We start from the raw sequence: 13,744 nt of genomic DNA, 5'->3' as shown, positions 1-13,744 counted from the left end.
GCCGCCCGCAGTCCGTGCCGCCGCCTCCTCGTCGCTAGCGGCCCACGCTCCAGTCGCTCGCGGGAAACGCATCGTTCCGCTCGAAAGCACGTGTCTAGTGTCCGCTTCCTCAAATCCCGCCATCGGTACGAATACGATTTATCAAAATTAGTACCTACGCTCAGTCGACTGCATAAACAATATTAATTAATAAATATGTCTGGCCAATTGATATATTGAATTGTTAATTGATTTCTAAAACAATGAAGTTTAATTAATAGCGGTTAACTTTCTCCATTTGCGAACTCCAGTCGGTATTCAAAATTTTGCCTTATGACTGAATTTAAATTGTTGATTAGCCAAAGGTGAATTAAATGAAAGTTGTATTTAAATTTCTTCGTTAATGTTAACGATTAGGAAAACTCTTTTAATTTGTTTACGTTGAACTTTGACACGTTTACTGAACAGTGCATGCATTAGTTGTCGTCTGTCGTAAACTGAAAAGGTTTAGGTATTCTGCTAAGTAGGTCAACAGATTAAGGACATCAGTGTAATATTCCGTCTAAGATTTCGAATGGGAATTCACTTGTCTGGCACCATTTCTATTTATTGAACAAGGGGGCCTTCCGCTCGAACCCTTACAGGCTTATGCTTCTTCTCGAGTGGTCTCGTTCCCGGAACATTCGAAAATTCATTTGATACATTATTAAAACTGTTGAAAGCAATAGCTAAGTTTACCAGTACCAATATTTTGTTTTAAAAAATACTTATTAGATAAATATGTAAAAACTTGTTTCACGTAAATTTTACGTCATCTGATTATGATCTGATAGACAAAAAACTACATGCATGTGAAGATAATTCAAGAACAAAACAGCTGTGCAGAGTACGTTTCCGTTGTTATAAATAAATTCAAAATCACGGGATTTGTTTCAAACTATAGTAGCTGATAAACAAGAAAAATATAGTAGCTGTACAGGTATGCTAGTAACGTTGTGCAATTCATGATGAGTAGGTATTTCGGGGTAAGATGCGAACAGTTCAAAAGCTAATGCAATAAAAAAATAGTAGGTAAAATACGCGTTAGACATGCGTCGATCACTGCTCTACAACGAGCATAGAGGTACATAAGTTAATAAGTTGAAGGACAACAGAACTAATTAAACAACTTGCTAATTCACTACCTACCTTTTTGTGCGAGTTTAAAACGTTTTGTTTTAAATTGGGTTAAAAAATCGTCACTTCATGATGATGATATTTTCATGTTTTCTAGTATTTTTCAAATAACTCTGAATAACAGAGTTTTTTACTCGCAATAAGTAAACCGTTCACCAAACAGTATTTAATACTTGCGTGAAATTGCGAACCCAATTGGGCGAATGTCAATAAAAACATAATGGCTTCCACACATGTCCTTTGATTGTAAAAGCGTACCATTATATTACCTATTTGAAATATGTATTGTTTATTTTTCATTGTTCTCTTACATGTTTGTTAGCGGACCTCTCAATTTGTGGATTTTGCTACCCTCTTTTTAATACCGGGGAAATGTTGAACCGTTGTAAAAATACGTCATTTATTTTGCTGTAACGTAGACTTGAATTAAAGTGTTAAGTGTACGCACTGAAAAGCGGCTGAGTGAGTTGAGTCGGTGCAGTGTCTGGTGAAGAGCGGCCGGAGGCGCGCCCCGATGGCCGGTGCAGCCCTGACGCGCTAGATCGATCCCGCCAAACGCCAATTCGGCGGCCCTCACTCCGTAAGTGCAACCTCTATAGTATACCTCTACCGTATATCCTAAAAATAACGGAGCTCATTATTTTTGATCATCACTCATCAGTGTAGGCACTCATGCCATGCATGCATATTCCAAATACGAGCTTGTGTTGTCAGGCGAGATAATCCCCCCCCACGACTGTGCAACGGAAACGTGCCTGATGGAAACGGCGAAACGATAATATTTCGCAATATTGAACGCGAATTGCCTCGTGCATTCAATCTGAACGTACCTGTTACGACCGATTTATGGAGTACTGCCAAACGTATTGTTTTCTGTTTTTCTGTAAACAAAGGAACACGCATGTATTCTATAAATTAATGAAGCCCGGGTGTTTGGGTACGCGAAGTACAGCGGTAACCGCCACGAAAATTCTTTCACCAAAATACCGCAATCATAAAACAGCATGGCCGGCGGCTAATATTTATTTACATTATTACGCTATAGCTACTAGTTATACGGGCGCAGAGAAATATAGACGGGAAACTATTAGAACTGAAACATTTTTAGTTGAATACGGTTGGGACAGTGTGTATAAAGGGTTGCAGGGTCAATAGAAGTGATATTATGTGTACGCAAAGGATTCCCTACCAAAATTATTTATCGAATCGATTGCTTCGCTTCTCCATCGCTTTCTTATTCGAGATTTCATGAGTTAGCTTCACGATGAATCTTCATCCTATTACTTACCCACGTTGCGAATGGCTGTCACGATAACAACGTGTGACGAAATATATTGACTCAGGTGTGCCATTATGAACCATTAATTATTCATCAAACGAGACACACATAGGTACACACAAAAATATGGCTTCACTTTGGTTTTGGGAATCCTTTTTCTGATGTAGGTACCTATTACGTATTTAAGTACAAGAAATACAAATGGGAATAAAAATTTGATTTAATAATAGTAAATGCTGAAGAGAGTGCCTAAACAATTTAGAAATATCTGATTCAGAGCGCTCTTATCCTTAAATTTGAGACGCAAAAATCTAAACCATGGAGCGAGTTCAAATACAAAGAATTTTCATATTAATTTATTAGTCAACCTAAAAGAATTAAACGAAAGTAATAAAACAGGTTTTTTTTTTTACTTTATCCGATGGTTAATGAGCGTCTATTACCTATTACATTTTCGCTTATTAATAACTTCGGTGTGAATAAAAAAAGACTGAAAGCGTGGGTTTATAGGTGTTACTAAACACCTACAAATTATTGTCACGCGCGCAAAATCTCCACACGTCACCGCGTACATAAACACAGCATTACTCCATAATATATTATAGTTTATATTTTATAGCTTCTACCAAGATTTGCTGAACATCACGCAGGTTGATTTATGGAGATTATTGCCTACGCTGCTGAGGATTTGGGTACCTTTGCATAAGGAGCTTACCATTTTCTATTATAATAGTTTTTTGTATTTTCTTTAGCTTTAAGATACTTCTTTCCATGGAGCGTTGACAAGTTGCTAATTTAGTTTTAATTTTTTTGGTGTAAGTCCATGTTTGGCTTCCGTATGTCAAGCATGGAAGAATACAGGTGTCCATTATTATTCTTTTAAGTTTTAGATGGTAGTCACCTTTCAGTATTTCTTTCTGGGTCCAAAACTTTTTCCAGGCGTTGCTGATCCTTCAGTCTACTTCCTCTTCGTTACTTTTTTTACTGAAAGACATTCTTTTCCCAAGGTAGATATAGTCATTTACATAATCAATAGGTCTACCTGACACTTGTATTGTATTCCTGTCTGGTTTGTCATTATTTTTGTTTTGCTAGAATTAATGTGTAGCCCTATTTTCTTACTTTCCCTGTCTAAGGATTCAAGCATATTTTCTAGCTCAGTTAATGATTTGGCAAACAGCACAATGTCATCTGCAAATTTGAGGTGGTTTAGATGATGGCCTCTTATCATAATGCCTTTATTTTTCCAATCAATGTCTTTAAATATTTCTTCCAACACAGCAATAAACAGCTTAGGTGACAGGGGGTCACCCTGTCTGGCCCCTCTTTCTATCGGTATAACTTCTCCTTTGCTTTCGAGTCTTACTCTGCTTTTGCATTGAATGTATATATTTTTTATGATGTTTATATAAGTTTTGTTTATTCCGCACGAGTCTAGTGCCTTCCAAATAGAGTTGTGTTAGATGCTATCGAAAGCTTTTGAATAGTCAACAAAACCTATATAGAGGGGATGTTTGAATTCTTTGTGTTTCTCAAGTATTTGATCCAGAGTGTGTATGTGGTCAATGGTGGAAAAACCCGAGCGGAAGCCTGCTTGTTCGATTGGTTGGTTGCTATCAATTTTCGGTGTTATGCGGTTCAATATTATGGATGCGAAAAGTTTGTACATGCTTGACATTAGACTTATAGGTCTATAATTTTCAATGTCAGCTGGACTCCCTTTCTTATATAGGAGTATAATTTCTGAATTACACCATTGCTTGGGAACTTTTTCCGTATCCAGGACTTTGTTGAATATTTGCTCTAAGTATGGGACTAGGATAGGTGCTCCAATTTTCAACGCCTCGTTGCTTATGCCGTCTGGGCCAGGACTTTTTTCCGATTTTAGTTTTTTAATGTGGATAAGTATTTCATTGCTGTCTATTGGATATACTTTTTCTTGCTCTGCGTCAACACCGTTTGTTGGTAATACGTTAGTCATTTTGTTTTCTGTTGGTTTTCTGTATAATTCTTTATAAAACGCTGTTGCTAGCGTTAAGATGTCTTTTCTTGTCTTGGTTTTTTTATGTCCTTTTTTAAGTTTCTCAATCCAGGTCTTGTGAGTGCTTAGTTCTTTATTTGCTCTTTTGGAGCTTCTGTAATTTTCCAGATTCTTCTCAATTATTTTCTTTTTATGGTTATTATAATCTTGCTTAATAGCTTTACTAGTTTTTTAAATATAACTGACAATTCCTTTTTTATTTCTTTAGATTTGCTTTTCTTTGCAATTAGTTCCGACTGTCTTTTTATTAAGTCCTTAGTGGTTTTCTTCAAAATTCCTGAATTTGTTTTATCGTCTTTGCTTAGGTTTATAGTTTTCAGACTAGTAATAATTATGTTTTCAAATTTATCATAATAGGCTTGTAGGTCATTTTCATTTAAGGGTTGTTTACTTAGGTTTTTCTGCAGATTTGTAATGTAACTGGATTTTTCTGTGTCTAGTTTTGGTATTATGGGTGGAGAAATGAACGATTTTCTACTTGGTTTTGGAGACTTTAGTGTGAAGCTTGCTCTGAGTAATCTGTGATCAGATGTGAATGATATTTTATTTAGAACTTCAATGTTTGTTATCTTTCTTGGATTATTGCACATTATGAAATCAATTTCATTTTTTATTTTTTGATTAGGAGATATCCATGTCCATCTACGTTCAGGTTTCTTTTTAAAGTAGGGATTCATTATGGACAGTTTCTGTTCGCAGGCATATTTTATAAGTCTTTCACCTCTTTTGTTTCGCTTACCGTATCCATATTTCCCCATTATCAAATTTTCGTGCTGTTTTGGTTTGCCTATTTTGGCATTAAAATCTCCAATTACTAGTAATGTCCCGTCTTGGATTTTGTGAGCCTCCCGTAAGTCTTCATAGAATTTATTCATCTCGTCCACCTTTGCTTTTGCAGTGGGGGCATAGGATTGTATAATGGAAATTAAGTCGTCTCCAAATTTCAATTTTAATACTGCTACTCGATCGGATATCCCAATATAGTTAACTATATTTCTTTTGTAAGTTTTGTTAATGAGAAATCCCACTCCATAGAGGCTTGAAGTTTCCCCTGTATAGCAGAGAATGTAGTCTTGGTGTTCTTCAATACTGTTGCATAATATCCTTGTTTCGGCAAGTCCCAAAATGTCATAATCAATTTTCTCGAGGGCTTGAGTTAGTTCTAATAATCTTTCAGGTGATGATAAAGTTCTTTGTACATATTTTTAATTGTTGATTCCTTTTTGATGATGGATGAGGGTGATGGTCTTCTTCCCCCACGGTGACCAGCCGGCTTGGGGTGCAGATAGTTGTTTTTTTGATAGACTGTGTTTTGTATTGTGTTTTCGAGTTCCGGCGGCCGTGGGGTGGTGCTAGTTTTTTGATTGTTCTGAAAGTGATGATGACCTTCCACGTGATACATAGTTCAATATATTAGGTTTTAGAATTCCCTTGGTTGCATTTATATTGGCAAACTGTTCTGCAGTATTAGTTATCTGCTGTTTCTTATTATGGTTTGGCGTTGTAGGAGAGTCTGAGTTATCCCTTTTGCGCTTCTCGCGATTGTTATCTTTAGGGTTCCTCACCACTAACTTGTCATATTTCAAGTAAGCAATATTCCCCTTCTTCTGTTCTTCCTCTAATTGCGGTTGGAGTTTCTTACGTGCTTCTAATACTTCTTTTGGATAATCCTCTTTAAAGTAAATTCCTTGTGTAAATTTGGATTTGTTCTTCTGGATTAGGTGTTTTTTCCATTTTGTTGTGAAGGAGACTATTACTGGGCGGCTTTTGTCCGAACGCTGTCCTATCCTGTATACATTGGCAATTTCTTGACTTTCTAGGTGTATTCCTGTATCCTCTACGATTTCCTTTATATAGTCGACTAGTTCAGCTTCGCTTTTTGACTTTTCTTCTATTCCAAAGAACACCAAATTGTTTCTTCTCTTATCCTTTTCTAAGTAATCAATTTTTTGCTCCAGTGTTGTTATTCTTGTTTTTAGGTTTTTATTTTCTTCTTCAATTGATTTAAACTTTTCGTCTAACGCCTGCAATACTGTTTTGGTGACCTCTGTGGATATTGCCAAAGTTTGTTGGTTAAGTTTCTCTTCCAATTTAGAAAACAGTAGTTCCATATTTTTGTCCATTTTGTTGTCTTAAGACTGGCAACGCTATTTGGTAGGATTTGTTTTTTTTTAAGTTGGCAACACTGTAACTGACAAAGTCAGTTTTTGTGACAACTGGAGTTTGACGTTGACACTAAACTTCTGTTACTCACTTAAGTGTTTTTAGGTTATGTTAGCGGTTGTAGCTTGTAAATTCTTTTTTTATCTAGTTTAGCACTGTAAATTTCACTTTATCACTAGCTACACAGGCGATCGCAATGTATTGCCGCAGTTTATATGTTCGACAGGTTGCTTGTTTAATTATTTTCGAATAACAAATACGGAGCTCACTGACGTACGTGTTCACTATAATGGCGCCGGAACCGGAAAAATGCGTGTTTATGCGAACTTAATTACGCTAGTAAATGTTCACTCAGAACTTTCTAAAACTGTGTCCTTACGTTTTCAGGATAACGATACGTTAGATATTGCAACAACAGAACAAAATTATTATTCTTATAAACTTTTCATTCAAGTTAATGACATTACGGTAAGTACCTACTTTACCGAGCTAATGATTCATTCGAAAGAAGTATTCCTGTAAGGGGCTTGCCATACATGGGGCTTAGGCTTCTAGATTATATCCATGTGTAGTAGGTGGATATTGCCCCGCCAGGTCATGAACCTCTTGCTTGGTCGTTGGGTGAATCGTGACTTGTTTGCAAGCCGGTCTGTTTGCAATCATAAGAGTTTCTTGCTGAAATTAAGGACATGGTTACGGCAACCATAAAATAGCTTAGTACCTATACATATACTGCATATACAATACGAAAGCTTGGTCTGCCCCGCAGCTAATACAGTAGGTACAGGAATTTTGCATAATTTATTATTTTTCAAGCAGCCAACTATAACGACGTTTCGTAACACCTTTAATACTCGTAACTAATGCTGTCAACTAGTCCAGAATATAATTGGAACTGAAGTTTTGAGTTATCAATTTCGAATTGTTTTTAAAGTTACTTATGTGATTTGTATAAAGAAATTTTTTAACTAAAAAGTAAAACCGACCCCAAAAAAATAAAAAAATAACAAAAAAAATCCATTTCCGACTACAAAACCCTTGAAAATATTTTTCTAGGTACCTACTAGCTCGAAGTCGGTGACTCAGCACGAGCCATTTTTTTGGAGTCGGTTTTACTTTTTGTTAAAAAACTTCTTAATTTCTCACTTTTTAGTAATTTGTAGCCAAAGTACATCTCACAATGATTCCATTAAGCCCAAACACGGCTTAGTTACGTTGTTTTATAACAGAGTTCCGTAGCCTTCCTTCCGGCTCCAGCATCTGATCAGTTCGAAAGAATCATTAACTTAAAGCTTCTTCTTAGTCGCTTATCTAGGTACACTAATCATGATCGTTTATAGACGAGCAAGCGTTACTTAGCTTTGACGAGTTCCATTGGTCATCTACGGTCTTCTTCATCAGGTCCAGTTTACCAAATGATACTTTCTGAATGTAAATGCTTATCTTAATGCTAAAAATGCCAAAATCACCTTATAAAATTTGAGGTTTGCCCTCATAATACATGCAAAATTCGTTTTAGGTACTAGGCGTTGACCTGTTTCTTCTAATAATACCTGATCTATAAACCGGACCTTACCACGGATCGTAAATTTTTAGGAATCCTTCAATGTGGAAAATCCATTAGACTGTAAAACCTATGCCTACCTACGAGTACAAAGAGGTAAACTTGTATTTGTACATGTACAGGAACCAAGTCTTCTTTTAACTACTTAGACACAATGAAAGTTAGCCTACGTGCGTGATATGGATATCACAATATAACTTAATTCATAATTGTTTAATCAGTGAAAAATAATCTGTGGTCACCCTACAATTTTTGACGCATCCATTTGAAATGTTGACAGTACGAGTAGGTAAGTAAGAAATTATAAGGGCCCTTCCACACGACGTTTTATTGCGCTCCTTTGTATCGATACAACCGCAAGTAGAACGCTCAGCAAACGCAATAAAGCCGGCACGTTTTAACCTTTTTTGCCTAGCATCTAGTTAATGTTGACGGCACTTATGGAAACTCGTAAATGATGCAAACTAAAGGTACGATAGCTTGCAGAATTAAAGAGTCAAAAATTGTGATACTCGCAAATCAGCCAATACTCGAACATCTTCTTGAGCCGGGAACATTTACTGAAAGGAGTTGTACAGCCTTAAGGACATTTATTTTACAAGATGCCATTACGTTTACCGAGACAAGTGAAAGAAGCTGTTGAAATTCAGAAACGCATATATACTAGCTTATGCCCGCGACTTCGTCTGCGCTGATCTAGGTTATCGCGAGGTGGCGGCCGCTACCGGAATAAAAGGTATCCTATGTTGATCCTTGGGGTTCAGACTACCTATATACCAAATTTCATCAAAATCATGAAAGCGTAACAGACAAACAGACAGACAGAGTTACTTTCGCATTTATAATATTATAGTAGGGATATATAATATTTTATCGTGAAGTGGGTTTAGTTTGCCAATGTCCGCAATTCGGTGATTTCTTCATATAAATCTCGTCTAAAATGCGTTTCCAGAGTACGGAATGACACAGTGTTATGTTATGATCGAGTAATAAGTGAGACGGCGTCCAATAGCCAGATTGCATGCAGACACAAGATTAATATCCAGCCGTGATCATGACATCAGTAAATGCGACGAAATATCAGAGCTCATCAAAGGTTAACAAGATAGTTGAAAAAAAAAGTAAATAAAATTCAATTGAAATTAAAATATGTTTAATTGTTGTTGTTGTTGTTTGTTGTAATTGTTTAATTAAGGCATACGCGTTGCAATCCCAAGAAAAAAACATGCCGTAAAAACGTGCTAAATCTCGATCAAACGGCAGTTTTCCTTGCGCTCGACTTGACGGAGATACTGCTGCGCCCCCATTATTTTAACGTACGCGCATAAATGTGTTAAAGATTGTTGGGTTGATGAATTTGATGAATACAAGAATACATACACCTTTTTTTTGTCAAAATAAACTTCTTTGCTCCACGCTCATAATATGAGCGTGTACCTATTCCCTCGAATTACACTTTATCTGAAACCATTCTAAGTTTGTAATCAGCATTGGCACAGATCGCTTTGGTGCGGCATTACGCACGTATATTTTGGATATGCGAAGCCAACACTGAAACAGTTTTACGGAGCAGCCCGTATAATTCAATTTTGATTAGTTTGTAAACAGTACTGCTCAATTTTAACCACTTTTTATTGCTGCCCAAAAAGTGCCTGCGGCAATTAACGCAAAGTGAGTCAGCGCGGGATTGTTTTCCCGTTCTTGGCAACAAGCCCGACTGCGACTTCGATATCGACTTCTAATTAATATAATCCCACGAAATACCTCGTAGAAATTATACTGCCAATATTTTAAAATCTATATTGTCTACCACGAATAGATAAATTAACTACAGCTCAGAATTGCATATTAGGTAAAGTACAATTCAATAGAATCTGTCAATTTTCTACATATTTAAGACACCGTATCGTGGGCACACTTGATTATATAATGTCCCTGTTGTTGTAATTATCATCTAAAAGGAATCAAAAAAGAATAATAGTCACATCACAAAGCCTTAGGCAGCCCGGTGTTTATATTAGTAGGCTGGAAGTGTCTACAGGATTGTCAGATTCTATTGAATTGGAGTTTATTAGTATGTAGGTATCGTGTGTTTGCCTATTCATAATTTGAAAACTAACTCTTCTTTTATTCTTGCCTTACTAATAATTAAACCTTATAATGTTCACTCTACGATACTACCTAGTACCTACACATAAAATACGAAATTAAACCGTTCTAATTCTGGTTTTCCCGTGAACCTGAGACCAGAGGACAGCCCGAAATATTGGTATCTACTAAATCTTGCGGTTTTACTAGTCAAGGCGTCGTGTGTGGAACTTGCAAGTAAACGTGAAATAAACGTGCGTGAATCCTTCTAAATCATTTCCTTTCAATAGAAAGAAAGAAAGAAAGAAAATACATTTATTCACAACACAAGACAACAATATTATTAGGTACAAAAAAAAACAACACAAAGGTATGTGTCATTGCGGTTGTGAATCGGACACTGGCTCAGCATAATGCTGAAGCGTTAAAAACACCCCAGCGCTGATTTTCAGCCAGCACCCTCAGCAACCCTCGGACCGTCATAAAGACATACTACACACCATAAACTACATAAGATTACATAAATAAATAGATAATTTGTAAACTATAAAACTAATTTATTGCGTGACTTTAAAAACATAAAAATAAATGTGTTAGGTACGTAGATATAATTAATTTTACAACTATTATTATTATGCACTTACTTGCCAAGTATACACCCTAACGTGGGCTAAAAAGAAAAATTAAATTAAAGAAAACGAAACAAAAAAAATGGAGCCGACTACAAAACCCTTGAAAATATTTTTCTAGGTAAGTATAAGCACGAGCCAGCAGGAGTGGGACAATTCACAATAGTCGTCTACCTCACCTACATACTATGGGTTTCAATCCCTCCTGCTGGGTCGTGCTGAGTCACCGACTTCGAGCTAGTACGTACCTACTTAGCTAGAAAAATATTTTCAAGGGTTTTGTAGTCGGTTCCATTTTTTGTATTTTTTTTATTTTTTTGGAGTCGGTTTTACTTTTTTGTTATTTTTTTTCTTTTTTTCTCACTTTTTAGTGATTCGAAGCTAAAGAACATCTCACAAGGATTCCATTAAGCCCAAACACGACTTAGTTACGTTGTTTTATAACAGAGTTCCGTTGCCTACCTTCTGGCTTCAGCATCAGATCAGTTCGAAAGAATCATTAACTTAAAGCTTCTTCTTAGTCGCTTATCTAGGTAAGTATATTAATCATGATAATTTAAATTTAACCCGTGAAATACTTGTTATTGATAGTAGTAGTTCCGTTGGTCAAATCTGGTCTTCATCATCAGTTCCACTTCACCAAATTATGATTTGCAAGAGCAAATGCACGAGTTACTGCACTGCAGTACTGCAGGAGTGATTAAAGCCCAGCTGGCTCGTGCTGAGGCACCGACTTTAGACTAGTAGAAAAATATTTTTATGGTTTTTTGTAGTCGGTTCAATTCTTAACCGGCATCAAAAAAGGAGGAGGTTCTATGTTCCAATGTTTGTATTTTTAATTTTTTTTAAGTATGTTCACCGATTATTCAGTTAATTGTGGACTGATTTTCAAACTTCTTTTTTTATTCGAAAGAGTATTCTTCTGAGGTGGTCCCATTGTCACCAAGTCAAGATATGATGATGGGATCCTAGGGAAATCGAGGGCAAACCTCAAATTTTATAGGCACACCTATGGCGATTTTGGTATTTTAGCAATAAGATGTGCATTTATATTCAAAAAGTATAATTTGGTAACCTGGACCTGATGAAGAAGACCGTAGATGACCAATGGAACTCATCAAAGCTAAGTAATGCTCGCTCGTCTATAAACGATCAATGATTACTATACCTAGATAAGCGACTAAGCAGAAGCTTTAAGTTAATGGTTCTTTCGAACTGATCTGATGCTAAAGCCAGAAGGTAGGCAACGGAACTCTGTTATAAAACAACGTAACTAAGTCGTGTTTGGGTTTAATGGAATTGTTGTGAGATTTTCTTTGGCTACGAATCACTAAAAAGTGAGAAATAAAGAAAAATTTTAACAAAAAAGTAAAACCGACTCCAAAAAAATAAAGAAATAACAAAAAATGGGACCGACTACAAAACCCTTGAAAATATTTTTCTAGGTAAGTAGGTACGTACTAGCTCGAAGTCGGTGACTCAGCACGACCCAGCAGGAGGGATTGAAACCCATAGTATGTAGGTGAGGTACACGACTATTGTTCCACTCCTGCTGGCTCGTGCTGAGGCACCGACTTCAAGCTTGTATGTACCTAGAAAAATATTTTCAAGGGTTTTGTAGCCGGTTCCACTTTTTGTATTTTTTTTTAAATTTTGTATTTGTTATTTGTTATATATTTTTATGTAAGTTTTTTGCTGTCTGTATTTTTTACTGATTGTACTTCCGTTGTTATCCAACATACGAGTACGTGTACGAAATTTCAGGTTCATTCGACCAATAAAAGTGGGTCAAAATGAACTTGCAAGATTTGACCCAAAAAAAAACAACAAAAAGGGCAAGTTAAATAAAATAGGGCTGTTCGAAATTAAGGTGCTAAATATCTTAAAAGGGTACTAAAGGGTAGGTATAATATTAAATGGAACTCTGTGTTTATTTGTACATTTAGGAAAAAATAATAAAAAAGCTTGTAAAAAGACTTGTTTTCGACAATATTCATATGGACCTCCGCAAAATAACGCCTAAATCAATCAAGTTTGTTAGCCGGTTAAAATAAAGTCGGTCATGTGTGCAGAGCTGACGTTGCGGGTAATTTATGTGGAGATTAACCAGGCACGTCAGAGCGTTGAATATTACGTTCATACGATTGTTCAACTTAAATGTACTTTCTGTTAAGGCTGCAAGTTCTCATGCCCGCCGGCATGCATAATTAAAACGTCAGTGCGTTAGATACGGATAAAAGTTAAAGCCAGAGCGTGGAAAGTTCTAGAAAAGTTAAGTTGAGATAGGATGGCGCAGTCCAAGTTGCAGTTTTTTGTTGCAAAATGTTCGATATGAACTTTGAAAGGACACTTAGGAACGAAGAAGCTTGACCGTGTGGCTGAGGTTCTAAAAACGCAAGCGGTATGCTCGTTGCAGCAGCGGTTACCCTGCCGGCAGATGACGTCACTACTCACAAGCTGATATCAAATCAAGGCTATTTGATAATCAACGCATTAATTTTTCGTAAGCTCCAACCAGTTCAGACGGAAGTGCGGGGATGATTAAGGGCGTTACTAATGTATTGCGATTCACCAGTCATCGTTCGCTAATGTGCCCTGCTGAAATCGTTTAGCGACCCCAGAGCACTTTTTATAGTAACACATTGGCCAGACTTTTGGATTCCAAATAATTTTGTGAAGGTTTTTTTCATTTTTTGTAGGTATTTATAAGCCTTCTTAACGCCATTTTATACATACAGCCACCATTACCTAAGTGACCTAAAGAGCTTATTAAAAAACATCAAATAAGTTTCTAATTACGCATCAAATCAATATAATGTATTTAT

The 13,744-nt window shown here is 36.4% G+C and overlaps 1 protein-coding gene across 2 annotated transcripts in view; it reads left to right on the top strand.

The window, feature by feature from the left end:
- Positions 1–13,744, top strand: part of LOC141428213 (voltage-gated delayed rectifier potassium channel KCNH8-like) — a 134,447-nt gene continuing 120,703 nt past the window's right edge. The window contains exons 1-2 of one of the 2 annotated variants that reach the window (XM_074088053.1): positions 1–125; positions 1,478–1,735. The gene's annotated coding sequence lies outside the window, so the exon portion shown is untranslated. The remainder of the gene's footprint in view (positions 126–1,477; positions 1,736–13,744) is intronic. The other variant, XM_074088055.1, reaches the window with a different exon arrangement.

This window comes from Choristoneura fumiferana, chromosome 5 (assembly GCF_025370935.1).
Source record: "Choristoneura fumiferana chromosome 5, NRCan_CFum_1, whole genome shotgun sequence".
In the NCBI taxonomy this organism is placed as follows: Eukaryota; Metazoa; Arthropoda; class Insecta; order Lepidoptera; family Tortricidae; genus Choristoneura; species Choristoneura fumiferana.
Note: the sequence above shows the minus strand (reverse complement) of the source record. Positions and strands in the feature narration are given on the sequence as shown.